The sequence below is a fragment of the Halichoerus grypus genome, chromosome 12 (genome assembly GCF_964656455.1).
Source record: "Halichoerus grypus chromosome 12, mHalGry1.hap1.1, whole genome shotgun sequence".
NCBI lineage: Eukaryota > Metazoa > Chordata > Mammalia > Carnivora > Phocidae > Halichoerus > Halichoerus grypus.
The window spans coordinates 59,132,909-59,154,347 of record NC_135723.1 but is presented as its reverse complement, the minus strand read 5'-3'; the positions used below and the strand labels follow the sequence as shown (position 1 = coordinate 59,154,347).

Sequence of the window (21,439 nt, the reverse complement as noted above, 5' to 3'; positions counted from 1 at the left end):
GCAGCTAAAATCTATGCACACCTATTTCTATTTGTCAGAAATAGCAATTACAGTTTTGTGGTACCCAAGATATATCTAGTTATTTTTAGACCTGTTACAAGGAATCTCAATTTCCTCATTGAAAACAAAGAACAAAACTCACTTTTGTTATTTAGTATTCTCAAAATATGTTGCTTGTTCTAAGTTCAGGTGAAAGGATGTCACAACTTTGAAGAATTGTGAATTTTTGGTCCAAATTGCTGTGGGTAGGGCTAGAGCTATTCGTAGAAAATTTAACTTTTCAGAACAGATTCAAGAAGTAATTAATTAGCTTGAATCATCTTTTTTTTTTAAGATTTACTTATTTATTTATTTGAGAGAGAGAGCGCACAAGCAGGGGGAGCAACAGAGGGGGAGGGAGAAGCAGCCTCCCCGCTTAGCAGGGAGCCCGATGTGGGGCTCGATCCCAGGGCCCTGGGATCATGACCCAAGCCGAAGACAGATGCTCAACTGACTGAGCCACCCAGGCGCCCCTCCTTGAATCATCTTTTAACTTTAAAGTAGCTGAGGAAGTGGTTAAAAAGAAAAAGTCATTTCACAAGGGAACTTTAGGCCCAGATGATTTTTTACAAGTGAAATGTCACCAGAGTTTCAAGTAGCAGATCATTTCAATTTTATTTTATTTTTTTTTAAAGATTTTATTTATTTATTTGAGAGAGAGAGAATGAGAGAGAACACATGAGAGGGGGGAGGGTCAGAGGCAGAAGCAGACTCCCTGCTGAGCAGGGAGCCCGATGCGGGACTCGATCCAGGGACTCCAGGATCATGACCTGAGCCGAAGGCAGTCGCTTAACCAACTGAGCCACCCAGGCGCCCGATCATTTCAATTTTATATGAACTTTTCCAGACAATAGAAAAAAAGGAGACATTTCCCAGCTCATTCTATCAGACCTGTAACTCTGATACTTCAATCAAAAAGAGAGAGAAATGAGAGAGAAAATTTTAGGTCTATATCAGTCATGAATACAGAAGTAAAAAGTTTTAAAAAGTTCATTAGCAAACTAAATCCAGCCGTGTATAAAAGAGATCAAACACTACAATCAGGTTTATCTCATATGTACTCAAATGGCTTAATATTAGAAAATCTATAAATCTACTTCGCCACATTAACATACTTAAAAATCATATGATCATCTCAATCAGAGGACAAGGATTCTCACTAATAAAATTTTAAAAGCATATTATTATATCAAATCTTAATAGTAGGTATCTGGGTATTTTGGAATGGTAGTATTATGGGTATTATGATTTTCCATAATTTTGCAAGTTCCAAAATTATTGTGTAATCAATAATGGTACACACACCTGCACACACACAAACATATACACGTACATATGTAATTTGTAGTTGAAGACTAGTTTCTAGTTGGAGACTTTCTAGAAAGGCTGGACTGAAGAAACCAATCATTTGCTCAAGACCAAGACTAGATTTGTCTCACATTCCACTGCATTAGGAAATACTATTTTCTATAAAGTTCTAATTTATTCTAAGAGGAAAATAAAGATTGCTAAATGGAAGGTTGTCCTTTAAATTATAAAATCATCCATCTCAGTACAGTGCTAAAAATAGCCAACAGCTAATATGGTACATTGTTATAGTAATGACCTTTAATGACTCACATCTCTGAATCCACTCTGTGTGACCATGTGCTGCATTGACTCTAAGTTGAGCCATCTGACTTGCTTTGGCCAGTGGTATGTTAGCAAATGTTACACAAGGATAGACTTGAAAAGCACTTTGTACATTGAGTCTTGCCCTGTCTTGCTCACGGGGACTCTTCTGCTGTTGCATAGAGAAGCCTGGATTAGCCACCTGGGACGTGCGCTAACCACCAAGCATGGGAATGAGGCCATCTTGACCATCCAGCTAGAGTCAAGTTCCCAGATGACTGCAGCTGCATTAGTGACCTCAGGCCTGATGAGCAAATGAACTGCCCCGCTAAGATAGTCTAAATTACTCACCCATAGGATTGTGAGCAAATAAACCCACTAAGTTTGGGGGTGTAGTGTAGCAGTAGATAGATAACTGATAGAGCCAATATAGTTGATATTGCCATAGTTTCGTACAAGTGTTTGTTACTTAATGTATCGATTAGTGTGCTACCTGTGCTTATTTAGTCTAAGTGTTATAAACCCTTTCCGAAGGAGAATGATAGTCCTGTAGTTAGCATAAAAGGCCAACTTTAATGCCAAAGCTGAGTTGCCAAAATGGAGTTTATTAATATTAAGCCAGTCCAGAAAAGAGTTTTGTTTGCTGTAAACAGGTCCCAGACTTATATCTCTCTATTCCTGATTACAAAGGAGAATGTTTGCCTAAATGTTACCTAAGTAGCTGCCCTGGTGAGCTGGTATGAGATACCCATATTTAGTAAGATCCGGAAAAGTAAGTTGGTAAAAATTCAGTAAGTCTCATTATGGTGTTCTCATGGACTGCTGGGGGTTAAATAGTATGTCTAGCTTTTAAGTGTCTTTTCTGCTTTTAGAATTGAGTTTTATTATTGGGAGAGACTTTAGCAGTAATTTAATTTGACTTTGTTATTTTACAGATGGGAAGTTGAGATCCAAAGATGTTAATTAAGTGACTTGCCTAGGGTTCTCCAGTTTGATAGCCAATCTAGAATTAGAATCTTACTCTCCCAACTCAGTCTAAGGATCTTCCCACCAGACCTTCTTCCCTTTAGTCCCACCCTGTGGTATGGTAGCCTTTCTGTTTTTGAAAGCAATGGCCTACTATTAACCCATTTCTAACAGTTTTATCTAGTGGCTGGTCCTCTGTCTTCTGTCTTGCTAGCTACCTGGCACTGCCATGTAGTGAAACTTTTGGCGGGGAGGTGAGGGGAGAATTGCCTTCTTCTCTAACTCTCAGAGGTTAGCTTCTGACCTGGGAGAGGCCTAACATTTCTGTTCCAGAGTCATTTGAGAAGAAATGGTTGAGAGGACATTATTCTCAAATCAGGAGACTTCTGGAGAGATCAGATCAGTCTTATTGTGTTGACCCCATCCTAGAATGTTTATTAACTGGCCATCAGGAGTCTTGTTCTGCGGATGGCTTGGGATAGAACCAGGGGTTTTTGGGTCTTTCCTGTTTTGGATCCACTGGCTGGTGCTGTTTAATCAAATAAATGTCCAGGAAAAGAGAAAGTAAAGTAATATTTTGACATATTCCTAATATGTTTGAATTTGACTAGGATAGGATCTGTTCTGAGGTATAAGGACTTGGAGTTGAACAGGATTATACCTGAAAGCAGTGAAGCTGTTTTCCATGGCCCTCATCTATGTCCCCATAGTATAGTATCTATGCCACTGCAAGGACCACCGTGTTATGCTTATGTTTGTGCCTGTTTGTTCTACTACTAGCCTCCGAAGAAGGCAGATACCATGTCTTTCTCAACTTTCTATCTCCAGTGTATATCTCCTGGTGAGCATGTAATAAAGTATGGTTGATTGAATCAAGAATCTTCTATTTTTTAAATTCAGGGTTAGTGTTAAATATTTTGAGCCGTCCTGCAGTTATTTCTCACTCCCAAGCTGTTCTCCAGTTTATTTATCTCCTGATTATTGACCTCTCTCTGAAGTTCAAGTAACTGCCTCTATATTCTAACATCAGTAAGATAAGTAGTTACTGTGTTCAGAATGTTATATTGTAATATTAGATGCCATTGGGAAGTGTGATTATGATCACAAGGGTGGGGGTAGGATAAAAGAAGTAGAATATATTCAGAACAACTTAAAGTAAAAGTTCTTACATTAGAAGTTTAGAATTTAGTAAAACATACTAATAAAATGATTTGTAAATGTTACAAAGTGCAAAATAATGTAGCACAGCAGTCTTCCCGGTACTTAGCAACCAGAAAGGGAACTCTTAACAGTTTAATCATAATGGGTGGAACTAGAGGGTATTATGCTAAGCGAAGTAAGTCAATCAGAGAAAGACAGTTACCATATGATACTCCTCATATATGGAATTTAAGAAGCAAAACAGAGGATCATAGGGGAAGAGAGAAAAAAAATAAGACGAAATCAGAGAGGGAGACAAACCATAAGAGACTCTTAATCATAGGAAACAAACTGAGGGTTGCTGGAGGGGTGAGGGTGGAGGGATGGGTAAGTGGGTGATGGGCATTGGGGAGGGTATGTGATGTAATGAGCACTGGGTTTTATATAAGACTCACTGACCTCTACCTCTGAAACTAATAATACATTATATGTTAATTAATTGAAATTTAAAAAAACAGTTTGACCATAGCAACATGCTGGGCATTGTAAAGAAATACTGTCTTTGTCCTTTCTGGGGTGGCTACTAAAACTTACTTTGACTTTTACCTTATATTCATCTGTATGGATATTTAGAGAGAGGGTAACACCTGATTTGACTTACACAGTTGAATTTGGGGCAACAGAAGAATTTTTAATTCTGGAAATGGAAAATTTATATTAAAGATTACCTAGAAACCTCATAAATGATTCCCAGTTACATCCAAGGGGAACCAGTGGAATTTGGAATTAGATTTGACAGTTCTTCAGTAAATATTCTTTAAGCAAGGAAGAAAGGAAATTGGTTAGCTTATATAATTCTCTTATCACCTTTAGTTTCAGTTTTGTTATACTTCTGTTAATAAACTCAAAGACATTCACTTGATATTAGGAAGAGCCTAGAACTTTTAGGGAAAGAAGGTAACTCTAAAAATGAAGGTCTTCATTTTTTCTTCACTGAAATGTACTTAATATTATTCTATTTATATAATTCTTACAAGATTATATACTGTTTTCTGATTATATACTCTTATCTAATTTTACTATTATGTCTTGATTGCAAGGGACACGCTTCATTCTTCATTTCATGCAACTAACATTTATTGAGTACTTTAATGTGGTGGGTATGGTCTAGGCACTAGAGGTAGTGCTTTGAAGATATTCAAAGTCTTTTGCCTCATGAATTGTGATTTAGTAGGAATAGAGAGAATAAACAAACAAAAATAATTTCAATTAGAAGTGCAATGAAGAAAAAAAAGGCAGAGTAAACAGTTAATGAAACAAAGACTTCAGGGGAAGGTCCTTTTACATAGAATGGACAGGATGTCTTCTCTGAGGAAGTGATCATTAAGCAGAGATCTGAGTGCACAACTTCAGGGGAAGAGTATTTCAGTGGAGCAGACTGCTCTGTATGGGCTCTGAGGTATGAAGAAGCTTGGTATGTTTGTGAAACATTTATCTTTGTATCACCAGGACTTAGCGGGTAATTGCGCTCAGTGTTTATTAAATTGACTCACCTTTACATTGACTCCCCATATGTCTGACACCGTGCCTTTGTTTATCAGTTTGTGGTTATCAAAGGAAAGCTAACTGGGCTTTATATAAATTAGCCCATGACCCTGGCCTCAAATATGATGCCCTAATCTGTTTACCTGTCTTGTGTAAATCACATCTTTATGAAAGTTGTAATCCTTCTTTAATGTCACATGTCTGTCGTTTAGTCACCTTGTTCTGGATATGTGTGTTTTTTTTTTTTTTTTTTTAGTGTAGAGAGAGGGTCTGCTACTACAGGATTAGTTCCAATGCGATCAGTTCTCTTGTATAATGAATGCTGGACATAAAGCAAATTAAAAACTATCGTTTGTGACTAATGACCAAATACTGTTCAGTCTGCTCCAAGGGCGTAATTATAGCACTTAACTGTGCTTGGATAATTGAAGAATAAATTCACTGCTTGCCTCCTATGTCTGTAGAGTTACACAGAGACCTTGAGTTGAAGTGACTCTAAAGTGGCACTTGTAGTTAGCCCAAGGCTGTCCGGGATGGCAAGCCTCATTGATTTGCTAAACTGTATTGCTCCAGTTAGGGATTAATGTCAAAATTAAATAATTGAACTGATGTGTATGTGTTTGTGTAACAGTTCCCTACCAGGAAACCAAATTTTATACTCTGCTTGGCTGGGTTAAGTTTTAGTAATTTGTTCGAGGTATTCTTAGAATAGGGAGTAACAGTAAGCACAAAATCTATTAAGGCGTTTCTGTTAGAGCGTTAGACTTGCTTGCTAAATTCCTCAATGAAAGTCTCACATAGACTCCATTATTGTTTTTAAAATCCAGTGTGTAGTCTTGGCCTTAACTGCTCACTGAACTGGTATCTGCTGTTTTTCCCTGTTTTTCCACTAGATCTGTATCTAATTTATGGTAAAGGGACCACAAAAACAAAAATTACTTCTATTTCGGCACGTAACACCATTATAGTTAAGGGTCTGTTGGCATTTCTACTAAAACGTTTTCTTAGAGAAGTTTATAACTTGGCAATTTTACTTGGCTTTGGGCTGAAACATTGCTATTTCTGTCCAAAAGTAAATTATGTTACCAAATTTCATATAACTGAATTTGCCTTATTTGATAATGTGTGGAGAGGGAAGGGCTATCACACACAATAGGTCTTTTTTCATGTTCTCACAGGCTGTTTGATTACACAGTAGTATTGGGTGTGGTGTTTAGTCTTACATTTTAGTCTTACGTCGGTAAGATTTTATTTTTTTTAATGTTTTGAAATAAGTTGGTTTAACAGGGTTAAGATAATTCATTTTCATGGGTTCTTCCCTTTAAAGAATTGTACTACTGTGATGATTTTTAGTTCTTTTCACATTATTAACTTATTATAAAATTTAAAAGCACTTTGTGGCAGGGGTGCCTGGCTGGCTCAGTACATAGAGCATGGGACTTTTGATCCTGGGGTAGCGAGTTCAAGCCCCATGGTGGGCGTACAGATTACTTAAAAAAAAAAAAAGTTAAGAGAAAAGGACATTTTGTGGCACTCACTTTTGTAGGAGAGACTTGAATTAGTCGGTCTTGAAAAATATTAGGTAAAGCAAGCCTTTCCTTGGTCTGTTCTGGTGGTATTTAAAGCTTTAGTAATTCAAATAATTAAAATTTTAATTTTGTTTGATGGACAAATCCATTTCCTTAAAAATGACATAAGATTCATCAATACCAACACACCAAAAATGGGTTAATTATGTTAGCCATTTACATTTACCCATAATTTTACTTATCACCTTGTATCCAGTAAGTATCCTTTTTGCGTAGGATTTTCTCCAGTTTGCACTAGTTCAGAAATGTTTGGTAAATACCAGAGATTTCTTTGAAATTAGTCCCTAAGAAGAGGTGCCCCCCAAAAACCTCTTTTTACATTCTTTGGCATGCCTAAGTCTCCCCTACCACAGTTGTCATGGACAGGAGTCCCTATATAAGGTGTTAACGAGTTCTTCACACGTTTAGAGAAGACTGCTGACTCACTGCCCAAAGTAACATAGTTGAGGCAGCTTTAATAATTTGTCTCCTAAGAAAATAGAAGAATGGGTTAGAGAAGGCACGGTGATAACTTCATTCAGTCTTGTTATTGTTATCATTTATTGTTAGTAATAATTATCATTGCTAATGACAACCTAGTTCATTTCTAAGAATTCACTTTCTTGCAGTTGCGGTTCCCCCATCTCCCAATCTGGAGGCCAGGTTTTAATTGCATTGCAGTTTCCAGTCAAGCAACCATTACCAGGGTTGCTCTTGCCAGGCTCTGTCCTGTGGTGGAGGGATACTGTGTTTTCTTCACCTGGTTATGTTGGAAAGTGCATGGATAAGGCAGGGGTCCTGTCTGAAGTAATCCTAGGGTATTTTTAATGTCCTTTAATTGCCATTCAGGATGTAAGTCAGACCAGACACAATTGGGTCTGGTCACAGTTCAGAACTGCCTAGTGGTGTTTATATAAAGGTCAAGTATATTTAGCAAATAAATCCCATGAAGCTATTACTTATATATAATTTATTTTTTTATTAACATCTGTTGATTCCTAAGCAGTGTGAAATTAGTTCCACTATACCTGCGTATTATGTCTTTATTTGTTTCACTTGTGATCCCTGGCTAGCGCTGGGGGTAAAGTGGGAGGAGGAAATGGGATTAAGAATTTCACAAGGGCCTTGTCATTGCCATCAAACCATTATCAGACTTACTTGTGGTTTTCTAGGTGTCTGATTTTCTTCAAGTTTGGTAATGTTAGCAGATGAAAAGTAGATTAAGTAGAGTTTAAATCCTCTCTCTATATTTGCTGTATGATTCTCTTTTGTTTTGCATTGCTTTGGGTGTTTTAGTTGTGAAAATTTTTAAATCCAAAGGCACATTTCATAGTAAGGACCCTTCCCTCAGGGCCAGTGGAGGTATGGCGGCACACTTACCTTCTCTCTTCCTTGAAGTGATTTTAACTTGACCTAAAGGTAGAGGGGTTTTGTTGCTGGTGTTTCGTACTTAGCTCAGATTACCTCTATCAATATGAGAGAATGTGGACTTTTTTAGAAGGGTATTAAGAATTTTAAGATTTGTCCATGACATCTTTTTTATTGAGTTATTGACTGTTAGTTATGGTCATCTGAACGTTCATCCATTGTGGTCTCTGAGACAGCATTGTTGTTAGGGAGGTTTTTAAAAAATTAAACAGAATATGAAGCTGGGCCTACAAATAGTTTTATCATTAATTACATTGTATTTCCCCTAATTCTTACGTGTTGGGGTAATACTTGTCCTCAAGTGGCCAACATTTTTGACGTACTATGCACATATATTAAAAGAGTAGAAAAATAGTCTTGGCAGCCACTGAAATGGTTAATTGGCTTTTCCAGCCAAATAGGTTTATAAAACTTTCTGAAAATTAAGAAGTGGGAGGGAGAGAACTTTTCTTTGCATAAATGCCATATTTTATTAACCCTTTTACCTATAAAGCTATAAACATTTTCTTGCAGCAAATTTTTTTCATTAGACAGGCAGCTAGAGGAAGAAGAATAGTTGATTTATTGTAACTGTCAAATATCTGCAAACATTCCAATAGTTAAAAGAATTATTTCGACATAAAATCCTAAGTAGAGGTGAGATTTTTTTTCTAAAAGTAAATGATAATTTTGAGAAAGGAAGAAAAGCAACAGCATGGTGACTTTGAGATCTGTAATCTTTAATAGCAAATTTTAAAACATAGCATTAAGAAATATTTGATGGTTTCTAATGATCTTTAATCAGGATGTATTTTTATATTCTTATTAGTACTTGTATAAAATCAACAGCTTTTCATGATAAGACATTTACATCTTAAATCTTGCACACTGCTCTCTTAGGAAATAGATGGAACAACACTGGATATTTAAAAATTAATAGGAATAGTCTATATTTGATTCAGAAAAGTTTATATAGTACTCAAGGGCTAGTGGACAAGGGCGAGAGGGAGAAGCAGGGCAGGAGCATGTGGGGGAATGAGAGAGAGATTACACTGTCCTTTTCCATTTTAGCTGGTAGTTTGGAGTAAAACTGTAAAGTTAAACTTTTTGGAATTGTTACTACCCCGAGTGGGAATATAAACTATATTGAACAAAATTTATTTAGCCTGTTAAAAAGTCAACCTAAAACTGTAGTTAATTAGTTTACATTATTACATCACTTCTAGTTAGAGACTCAAACTGGTACAGAGTAAGAGGAGCTCTATCAGGTGAGCTGACTGCTACCCATATGGGGCTTTAAGATAATGATGAGTTTAAATTTCCTCTTAGAGCTAAGTGAGAATAAAACTGGAGGCAATAAATACTCTTGGCCAAAGCCATTAAATGAAAAAGCTGGGAATTCTCCAGCTCTTGACTTAAATTGTTTGTTTATCAGCTGGCGCCTAGTCTGGAGTCAAGAGCTGGAGATTTCTATCTGTGACAGAACTTTGAAACTCTTGCAGGACACTTTCATTTAAACTTAAGGTAACTTGAGTTTATAGCTTTGGCTTTAAAGATTACTAATGATTTACTCATTTCCTTACCATTTAACCAGAGTGGACTTTTTCCCAGGAAGGGATCTGTGTTTATTTAGGGCCTTTGTCTGCGGAGGGATTAAAAGGCAGCCCACCAGCATTGTGAACTTGATGGTAATAAAAGGTCACCAAAACACACCATAAAAACATTCTTACCATGGAATTAATTATACAGTGTAATTTTACAAAGCAGCTCGGTTACTCCATCCCTGCCCCCTCCCTCCATTCTTAAACATTTCATCTTTTAAAAATTAAAGCTGTGGTATAATTTAGGTTTTTGAAAAAATGCTGCTTTTATGATATTTAAACATTGAAGAAATTGTCACATGAAGTTAATTGCTTAAAAATTTTAAAGTTCTTAAATAAAAATGATCATTTATTGTTAAACTCTGGGATGAATATCTTGTTTGGGAGAGAGTAGAGTAGTCAAAGGGATGTTTGGAGCTTCAACAGCTCAGTTTCTAAAAATCGAAGCCTACTTAAGAGTTTTTTTGTGCCACCAGGTGGCATTGCATCCAAACCTGCTTGTGATAAAGGAAGGTTTTTAAATTAAATTCTTTTTTGTTCGAGAGGTTATAATACTTTTTTCTGGATTTTGCTTTTGAAGTTGGCTTAAAAATATACCTAATATCAACGTTGATTAAATGTCTCCAAAGACCTGGAAGGATTTCTGAACTCTGCAAATGTTTGCTTTTAGGTGGTTAATATTGAAATGAAAGTAAAATGTTGAAACATTTGCAAAGGATTGCTATTTTTTTTTTTTTGTAAAATGAACATTTAATAGTTATTTTTGTTTTGCTTTTCTAAATACTCGAGAGAGGATCCTGCCTATAAAAACCCTCACAAATGTTGCACAAACTCCCCAATATTTCAGATCACCCCTTCCTCCAACACACTCACACCTGCCCCAGCCCTTATAAAAAAAAAAGTGTCAGTCCCACTGTATGGGAATTTTTAAAAAGACAGAAAGACCTCAGAAAGGTGCAAGTCAGTCCTTTTCACAAGTCTAACTATGAGATTCATTAGGCAGTTCATGCTCATGTCTTAAAAGCTGCTTTTGGCAAAGTAAATTCTTGCAGTTTCCTGTACTGGTTTTGAGGGAGTCTTTATAGTCTTTTGAATCAGCTCATTTTAAGAAAGTGATAATGTAAAAGCAAGAAAAAAACCCCTCATTACAAAGTTTATAAAAGTATGATTTTTAAATTAAAATACATATTGTTCTATTTTATGAACCCACATATATTAATAAACTGTACAGAAACAAATTATTTAATACAGCCTATCCAGGTGCTATGATATGTTGTCAGAATAAATAAGGTTCAGTGTACACTCTATTGATTTTTATCCTTTTAAAAAATGTATTCACCATGCAGAGTTGTTTAATGCTTAGCTTTGATCATTTATCAAAAAGCTTTATGAAATTTTTCTCATTTTATATTCTTGTCTCTTCTGTGAGGCTTCTTAGAAGTGTGTACAACCTGTTTAAGAAATGTATATGTTTTCAAAGTAAATGTTTGACCTCCCACCTTGATGTTTTGCTTTTAAACACACATGCGCGCGCGCGCACACACACACACACATTCTCTCTCTCTCTCTCTCTCTCTCTCTCTCTCACACACACACAGAACACCCATAAGCCCCCACGTCTCTATATTTTGAATAACTTGTTTGGAATGTGTGTTGTACTAAAACTAAATATATGCAGACTTCAGTATTACAAAGAGAGAATTTTGTTTTAAAAATTATAAAAATTTGAAAGTAGTACTTTTGAAAATAGTCTAGACAAAGGTACTCAAGACATTTGACCCTGAATATTTTACTTTTAAACCTGATACAACAGGCTGTTTCTTAGCTTTGTGGTATACCGATATTTCTACTTATTTAACATCAAAAAGCTGTAGTGGTTTCTCTTTATAGATTGTGCCTGTGTTCTGGAATTGCCTCCTGCTGTCCATGAATTGCTTCTTGGCTTGTTTTGTTAGAATTTCTCACCAGGGTTTTTGTGAGCTATGTAGCCAACATTAAAAAAAAAAAAAAAAAGAATTTGATACAGTAGACTGGACTAGTAAAAATTATACTTACTGTTCATGATGATAAATGAGTAAACCTCTTGGCTCAGCATATCAGTTTTATGTAATAAAAGCCCATGCAAATCTCATGTAATAATATGCATATATAAAATTACCTACAATGACTCTGTTTTCCTAGTTATTTCTGTAATATTAATTAACTATTTTTTGTAGAAATTCCAGAAGCTTACTTTTTCATTAAAAAATAATAGAAAAAAATCCTTACTCGTTTCAGGGTGTGGGTGATTTGGTAATGGAGCATTTAGATTTTGGCTTCTTTCATTTCAGTTGGAAATAGTATTGGTGTAAGTGAGTGTTGCCATGGGAACCTCCACAGAGATATAAAAGGCAAGACTGTCTAAGTGGAGGAGGGGTGATGTACTAAAATACCACTGGCCTAAATGATCTATTATATGTGTGTTGGGGGTACAGGGGGAGCTGGTTTGAGAAGGGGAGAGAAAGTAGTACAGAGAGTAAAAGTTAAAAGTTAAAACCATGTACTCATACTTTTGGAACCTCATAGGTGGAAGTGTTTTAAGTTTGAAATGTGATTCTTAATTATTTGTGTCATATGCATATGCTGGGAATCTTTGCATACCTTATTTTTAAACTGTGTTGATGGAACATGTTTAACTTACTTGATTTTAGTTAAAATAGTTCAGTGAAATTTGATTGGAAGGTAGGATATTGGTCTCGGAGATGGCTTTAATTATAAATTTTATTAAAAATAGTTATACTTTTTCAGATATCTGGAAAATTTTTAAAAATTATATTTTTTTGGAGACATTTGGCTTTCAAAGCAAAACTGGCTATAAAGTATACTTAAATACTATAAAGTATTGTTAATATTAGATTTCAAAAGTTAAAAAATTTTAATACTTTATAAATATTACTCAAGGAAACAATGACTTACTGTATTTGCATGTGTAATATTGTAGGGTTTTCTAAAAAATAAAAATAAAAACAGCAAAAGCAAGCATCAAATCCTTTTGTATCCTTTAGGAGCACATGTGTTGCTATTAATAAAGATGATTAGAGAATAGCCAATTTAACTGCATATAAAATAACATTTTTGTTTTTTTGTAATTTAGATTACAAAACACAGTGAAATTGTGTCCAACATGAGTTAGCGTGGTAGAAAAGCAACATCATATTGCACTTTTAACACTATGGATTCTGGTTGTCAGATACACATGTAAAAAAGGAAAAGACATTAACCTGGCAAAAACTGTTTAAACTTACCTTTTTTAGTCAGTCCAGAGAAAAAGTAAAGCTGCCAAGGTAATAAAACATCCGGAAGTTTTTAAAATAAAAAGAGTAATTTAAATTAAAAATGGGAGGCGGGAGCGGGAGAAGAAAGAGGGTAAAAAAGACAGCACTCCGCTCCTCAGGCCAGGCAACATCTGATGTAAATTAACCACAGTGGAAGTGTATTGTTTCCAACTCAGCACAAACAATGCGGGGCATCTCTTCTTGAGGGGTGGATGTTTGCGTGGAAAAGGGGGTGTTGAGAAGTGAGCTGGGTTGCAGTGACTTTAGCCATCAGGGGATTTTGCGGCATAGAAAACAGTAGGATTGAGAGTAAAGAATGAGAAAGTATGTTTGCATATTAAAATTAACCAAGTTAAACCTTCAAGAGGTGTGAAATAATTCATAACTGTGAGAACGCTTAGTTGTCAATAATCTTTAGAGGGTTTTTTTTTTTGTAAAGAGACTGAGGCCTTATACTGTAAAATGTTCAGCAACCAAGATACCAGCTTTGAGGTGTACTTTGGCATAGGATATCTGTTTAGTTTTAGATTTGACTTCTTAAAACAACAAAAAAAAAACTAAGAAAAATGTATTTCTTGGAAAAATAGTAAGAGCGATAAAAAGTCAAGCTTATCAAAAAATACTTTAAGAGAATGAAAGTAAGGGCAGCAACATCTGTGTTGTTTTTCTCTTTCAGTTTTTGTCTGCTGTGCTCCGCCCCACCCCCACCCCCATGCTTCCTTGGGAAAAAAATCTGAATCTTAATAGAGTGGAAAGCATAAAATTGCACATGGCCTTATCAATAAATGGATTCGAAATAGCTTTGCTTTAATCACCTTTAAAAAGTTTCATAATATAGAATTTTCTAGAAGAAGGCAACTAATATTTATTATTAAGTACCTTTGGTGTGTCAGGCTATCATGCTGGGTAGTTTATGTATTTTACATCATTTAATCCTTACAGCAACCTCATGAAATGCATATTATCCTCAATTTTTAGTGAGGAAGTTGAGGCTTATTTAGGAAGGGACCACATGACAACACGTAATTATTATAAGAATTAGCCTGATGTAGCAAAAAAGAAGGCATTTTAGGTAGAAGATTTTAAAATATTGTATAGGACTAATACCTTCAAGTCTGGCATTTGTGTAGGTTGTTAGGATAATGAAAAAGCTTTCATTTGTCTATTTAAAAACAAACTCAGTAGAAATACTTTTTTCATGCTCCGTTGATATCACCATTTAATGACATACTCCACCCCAAATCAAAATATAGAAAGAATAATTAGTCGACCAAAAAAGTCCACATACGTAATTTTTTTTTTTTAAAGAATTTATTTATTTATTTGACAGAGAGAGAGAGAGACAGCGAGCGAGGGAACACAAGCAGGGGTAGTAGGAGAGGGAGAAGCAGGCTTCCCGCGGAGCAGGGAGCCTGATGCGGGGCTCGATCCCAGAACCCTGGGATCATCACCTGAGCTGAAGGCAGACGCTTAACGACTGAGCCACCCAGGCGCCCTCACATACGTAATTTAAAGCAGTTTTGTTTTTGGTTTTATATGCTTGAATCTAGTCAACTATAGGAATAAAAGAGACAAAATCTGGAACCGGAAGTGAAAACCATAAGTTTTAAACCTAAAATAACTTCCTTGGAAGGTCTTTTAGAAGTTGGGTATTAAAAAAGAGCCGAAGTGTGTCTTATTTAGAGTATGTTTTCTCTTTTACCTTGTGTTTTAAATTTTTTATTTTCCAAAATAAATTAGTCACAACTTTTTAAATACCAAAAAATGGCCTTTACAAAAGATTAGTGAGAGTTTGTGTGCACGTATAGTTTTTGATAGTTTATAGTTTTCAACATTAAGACCTAAGACTAACAGTGTATGCAGCTTATTGCTCAATAATAATAATAATAATAATAAAGTGTACTCTTAGTCTTATTTGATGTTGCAACTATCATTGGGTATTTTACAGAATTATAATGTGTTAGGAATTGATGATTTTTATTTTGTCAATATTTTTAACCCCTCTGAATATATACAATTCTTCAGTCATGTTACTAAAAAAAATCTGTCTCAACAGCTTTTAACTAAAGGCCTTTAAGAGTAGTGTGGGGGGGGTGTGTGTATGTGTATGGGGGGGTTTGTGTGTGTGTTTTAATAGTTTTATCCTAAAGATAACTCTCTGAAAGATGCTTTCTATACCTAATTCAGATTATGTTTAAAACAAACCAAGTGAACAAACTCATACTCATTATAGTCTAACTATAAAACATAGGTTTCATTGAAGTCTGTAAGAAAATCTGATGTTTATGACATTTTGCTTTGCCAATTTTTCTCTGATTTTTATAAAACTCAAGTATGCTGAAGTTTGATATGCTAATGAATATTTGGAAAACAAACAACCCTGAGAATTTCAGGTGTTTAAATAATCTGATAGATATGTCTGGTTTCATCCTTATAGATTTCTAGCTCCAAATGTGATTGGCAGTAGTTTGGAAAGAAGAATGAAGAGGAAGTTCTTTCCCTTATGTTGGTGTGTTCAGCAGGGAAAAACAAACCAACATTCTTGTTACTGTAGCTTAGAGCACTAACGAAGAGCCTCGTACCAGTTCCCAGGTTTTTTTGGTAGTCATATATGAAGCTTCTTTCATTTCAGTTTGTTGTCTTTATTCTTAATAGTCCCGGCCTTTATGCACATTGTTTCTAGAAATGCTTACTGGATGGATTGCTGTGAAAGGAAAGGGTAGAGCAGAGAATATTGGCAAGAAATTTCTGGCAAAAGAAAAAAAAAAGATATTCTGACCCTGGCCCTTACTAGGGTAAAGTTCCAAGGGAATAAAGATTATTGCTGGTCAGAAAACCATCCAACTGGATGGTGATGAAAACTGGAGTTCAGCCAAATTTATTTTTGTGTGTTTTTGCTCTTTTCCTGTTTTTGGTTGTTATTGGAAGGGACCTTTGGTGGGTCATCTGATTATGACAGGATGAAGGTCAAGTTTAGTTTTGCTTGACTTCAGTGGTGTTATCTTTCTAACCACAGCGGCCTATGATAATGAGATTGTTCATCAGAAAAAAAAAAAGAGCAATTCTTGATCTTTATCTGTATATCAGATTTAAATGCTGATGTGTTTTTTGAAGATTGAGGTTGTGATTTTAAAAGGGTGAGCTGTGATATTTTAGGATATTTTAGAAAGTATGTGCACATACAACAGTGTTTTTATGAAGGGAAGGTGATATGGGAAAACTGTAGTAATGAGGGTAAAGAAAAATAAGGACTCCAGAAGAAAAATACCCATTTTGGTTTTGTTGTTTAAGGGAGAGAACTGGGGAATTTATAAGTATTATCAATTGTATGTGGGTATAGAGTTAAAAATAATAGGGGAAAATAGCACTTCAGAATAATAATTTTGATGTCCACACCAAACACCCCTTATTAAGTATATTTGCAATATAGTTAAACACCAAAATAAACTCGAAATAAATTCCAAGATAAGGAGTTGCTGATTTTTATTTTAATTTGTAGAATGTGTCGTGTGGATATGAGGGTCACAACTGGGGCATGAGTTTTGGGAAAAGGTACTATGGCAATAAGCTGTTTGTGGTTTCACACTCTAACCATTTACTATTTCCCACTTATTTTCCATTGAGAATCATAGATGTGCATCTGTGCGGATGTGAATCTTCACCTGGCACTTCTCCCTACCCTGCGAAGACAAAATTTTAGCATCTAAAAAATAAGAGATTATTTTCTTTGTTCTTTCCTCCACATCCCACAGTAACTTAAACTGATTTTTTTTCCCATTGGCAACAAAAATGAAGGTTGATAGACCCTCCATTTACTTATGTCTGAATTTTAAATGTTCTTGAATTTTTTATATGATACCACAATGTACACAATTACAAAGAGAGGACCAACAAACATCTACTTACAATTTTTCACACAAACTTTTTTTGAAGAGAGAAAAAAACCTTCCTAACCCTCCATCTTTTGAGTCATTGATATTTAATTTTATTTGCATTATTTTACTTTTTCCTGCTAAATTTTAATCATAATTTTAAAAGCTAAAAAGTAAATGTAAAGGATTCAGAATAAAGTTTAGGCTGAAAAATTTATCTAATTGCTTCTGTTTGTTTGTTTTTTCCTTGCATTTCCCAGTGAAATTCCTTAAAGTAAGTTCCTTCCTTTCTACCTTTCTTTAAATTGGACCCAAGGAAGGCATTTAGTAAACATTTTTCCTCCGGACCCTAAACCACAGCTTTGATGGATTCTTAAGGGTATCTACTCATATGTGAACCCATATCTTTGATATGGTGTTTGCTTTATAATGGGCCCTTTAATTATTCTTTCCCAGGAATGATTTAAGGCAAATGGATGGGATCATTCTCCTATTCTCTTAAGGTGTTCTGCATCTAACCTTGGTTTGGCAGGGGTGATTGTGTTATTGTATGTCTAGTTTGAGTTTACTTACTTGTCTTGCTTGTGCTTCTGAGTGGGCATACTTTTTGCTTTTCTTTTCAGTGTTCACTCAATATGTAATTATTGAAATGAAATGGCGATAAAGCTTGTGTGGGAAAGAAGTCCTTGTTTCCTGTCTTTGTTGGCACTTGTGGGTTCCTAATCTCCTTAGAGTCTTGGGATGTAGATCTGTACATCACAACTAGGGGTGGGTAGTTTTTATGGTGAGGAAGAGGGAAAAAGATAGTATTGAAGCAATTCCTGTCTCGGTCTGCAAAGTGCAGATTGCATTTCTCTTTCAGTGGTGTTAGGTTTATGGCCCTTTTTTGGGAAAGTGCTATTAAGTGTTTGGAGACCTTTATCTTTCTCTGTTTTGTTGTAGCAGATGGAGTTGTCCTCTGGTGGTTTTGCTAGGTATGATAAATGTAGTACTAAAACTGCTTGGTGGAAGTTTGATCTGGAAAGATTACTATTTTTTTCGGTTTCCTGAAGAAAATGGAATCATACTATTCAAACTCTTGGGGAAACAAGCCCATCAGCAGATCAGCAATAATAATGTGTACTTTTCACTGATGCTTGTGATTTTTTCCTCTTCTTTTACAAAGGTTTAGGAACAAAACCCAGAAATGATCAGTTTTGTCTGAAATAATATAAATGGTAGAAATAATCAAACCTTTTCCCTCAGAGCATACAGGGAAAGATGTCTACATAATGAAGAATTGTTCCTCTTTTGCAAAATAAGAATGGAAGCAACGAAGTTATGCAGTTCTCTTGTGTTCACGCAGTGTTGAAGTCTTACACAGCGTAGCTATCCCTAGTTTTATTGCTAAAAAGACTTCTTTGTGCATATTTCTGATATTCTAAGAGGCATGTCCCTCTTTGGCCATGCCTTTTTTTTTTTTTTTTTTAGTTCTGATTAACTAGTATAACTTTTAGATAATCATGTACTTCCAGTAGCTTTTATGCAAATCTGTGGTTTATCTACACTGGAGTTGAAAGGTGTTAGCCAGCCCTTAGATATTGTATTGAAGCAAAAGTTTGATCAAATCCCTTGACAAACAGGTAGGAGATTCTAACCTAACTACCTAATTTGAAGACATTGGTTTTTTTCTTTCTTGAGGGATTCCCATTCTAGATCAACTGGATACAATCTGGGAATAAAGATGTATCCTGAACTGAATCTGTGGAGTGATTTGCAAATAATTATTACCCTCAATTTTATTTATTTGCATTAATTACTTCCTTAATATAGGGAATTAAAAGTTGACTAGTTTTTGTATCTGAAACTCCCTTTTCCAGCTCCTTTATCTTTTATGTTCTAGCTTTTATGTATTCCTAGCTTTAATAGTTAGAAGCAACATAGGGAAGGATAGGAATGTCTGCAGTCTCGAGTCCCTTCTTTTTACTAGTGTTAGGGAAAAGGGGGTGAACCATCATCAGAGTACTCAGTGGTTTCAGCGGTGTCTGAAGTGCTCCCAGGTCTTTGACTGTGGTTACAGCACCTGAGGTAGAGTATGCAAATGAATCTGGTTTGGGGGAATTCTGGCACCACATCCCACAGGGGGGAGTAACCTATGTACCTGCTGGAAGATTATTGGCTTGCAGCATCCAAGTTTTTCTTTCTACTGTGACTGCTGGGAAATCAGAGCTAGATTTTGGCACCCAGTAATCATCATCATCCTTTTCCCAGCCTTCCCTTTTTCTATATGGTTTCCATTCTCACTTGTAACTTTACCTTATCGCATATTTACTTAGTCCTTACTGCCTAGTAGGCACTGGGAATACATGGTGAGCATGAAAGACCCGCTTTCCTTCCTCTTAGTGCTTATGGTCCATGTGTTTGTGTCATAAACTAGCTCAGAATCCTTTTTGGAAATAAGGATATGAATCATAACTATGGATTTCTAGGGCCACCAGGTTTTCTTACCACTTCTCTATTTAGAAAATTTTCCTCTGTGTACTTTTATTCCTCCTCCCTTTGTTTTCATTTTCTTTGCTTATTTTTCCCTTCAAAATATTTTTAATGAAATGAATACACTTATCTCCCTTTTCTTCTTAAAACTTTTGTATATTCTAGTTGAATACAGTGTCTCAATATTTTAAAAAGATTTTATTATGTGTATATGCATATGCACACAAAAAACAAAAATGGGATTCTTTTTTGCAACTTATTTTTTTCATTTAATGTAATTTAATGTGTCTTAATATATATAAGATTTATACTTTTTAATTATTATAAAGCATTCTATTAAGTGGACAGACTTCTGTTATAGAAAGGCTACTCTAAATATTCTGGGACATAGATCTTTTCATGTGTATGTGTATTTATCAGTAAGAGAAATTCTAAGAAATGGAATTACTGGGTCAAAGAGTTTATGTATTTTAAATTTTGGTCAGTGTTGCCAGTTTTTTCACCAAAGTTAAATCTTCCATTAACAGTGTAGGAAACTATTTATTAATGGTCTTGCCAATACTATCTTTACATTTCTTTTCTAGTCTGATAGTTAAAAAATGGTATAATGTGGTTTTGATTTTCTTTCTTTCATTTTTTTATTTTTTATTTTTATTTTATTTTATTTATTTATTTATTTTAAGATTTTATTTATTTGACAGAGAGAGACACAGCGAGAGAGGGACTACAAGCAGGGAGAGTGGGAGAGGGAGAAGCAGGCCCCCCCGCCAAGCAGGGAGCCCGACGCGGGGCTCGATCCCAGGACCCTGGGATCATGACCTGAGCCGAAGGCAGACGCCCAACGACTGAGCCACCCAGGCGCCCCTCTTTGATTTTTTTTAATTCCACATTATGAGTTTGAGCATTTTAATAATGTTTCCTGGCCATTTTTTTGTTTTTGTTTTTTCTTTCCAGTGATTGTTTCTTCCTATTCTTTGGACATGTTTTTATTGGATTCATTCATTCAGCAGGTATTTGTTGAGTACTTAGGGTGTGCTGGGCCCTGTGCTAGGCATTGATCTTTTCTAATTGATATGTATGGGTGTCAAATGCCATTCATTTATTCAACAAATATTTATTGATGATCTACCATGTACTAAGTACTAATCTAGCCTGGGAATACATCAGAGAGAACCTCCCTCCACACACATAACACCCACATACACATTCCTGCTCTTAGGGAGTTTATATTTTAATGAATGTGAATACATGTGGGGAGATATATATGTTGCAAATATTTTCGGCCAGTTTGTCCTTTCTTTTTTATTCATTTTGTTTATTTATTTTTTTGAAATATAAGAAATTTTGAATTTTTATGTCATTGAACTTGTCAGTCTTACTTTTTATGGCTTCTGATTCTTATGTCCTGTTTATCTCTCCAAGATTGTAAAATTTAAAAAAAGATTTACACATTTTTATTTTGCTTTGTGATTTCATTTTTAAAAATTTAAGTTTTTCATTCATTTGGGATTTATTGTGGAGGCAATGAGGGTAAAGATCTAGATTACCTTTTTTTCTTTAAATCAATTTAGTGAAAAATCTATCTTTCACCATTAATTTTATAAACTCCATTAATTTCATATATTCAATCCCCATACGTATTTGGGTCTATTCTGAGCTCTTTATACTCTTCTATTGATATTTCCTTGTTGATTTTTCCATAAGTAGGACATTTTTACTTTCAGTTGCTTTATTTTCCTGTCTACCCTACCTGGGAGGATAGTCTTTCATGGGTCTTTTTTCCCTTTCAGAACTCTCCAGACTACTTTTGCTTGTTTATTGTCCTAAATAGACATGAAAGTCATTTTATCATGTTCCTCCCAAAACATTCTATTAATATCTTGATTGGGATTGCACTGTTTATA

General features: G+C 35.2%; 1 protein-coding gene and 1 long non-coding RNA gene across 2 annotated transcripts in view; both read left to right on the top strand.

The window, feature by feature from the left end:
- Positions 1-21,439, top strand: part of HIBADH (3-hydroxyisobutyrate dehydrogenase) — a 105,353-nt gene that overhangs the window by 23,498 nt on the left and 60,416 nt on the right. The gene's annotated exons all lie outside the window — the stretch shown is intronic.
- On the top strand, positions 27-3,488 carry LOC144379670 (uncharacterized). Its single transcript, XR_013442999.1, has 2 exons — positions 27-634; positions 850-3,488. It is a non-coding gene; the product is annotated as an uncharacterized LOC144379670 (long non-coding RNA).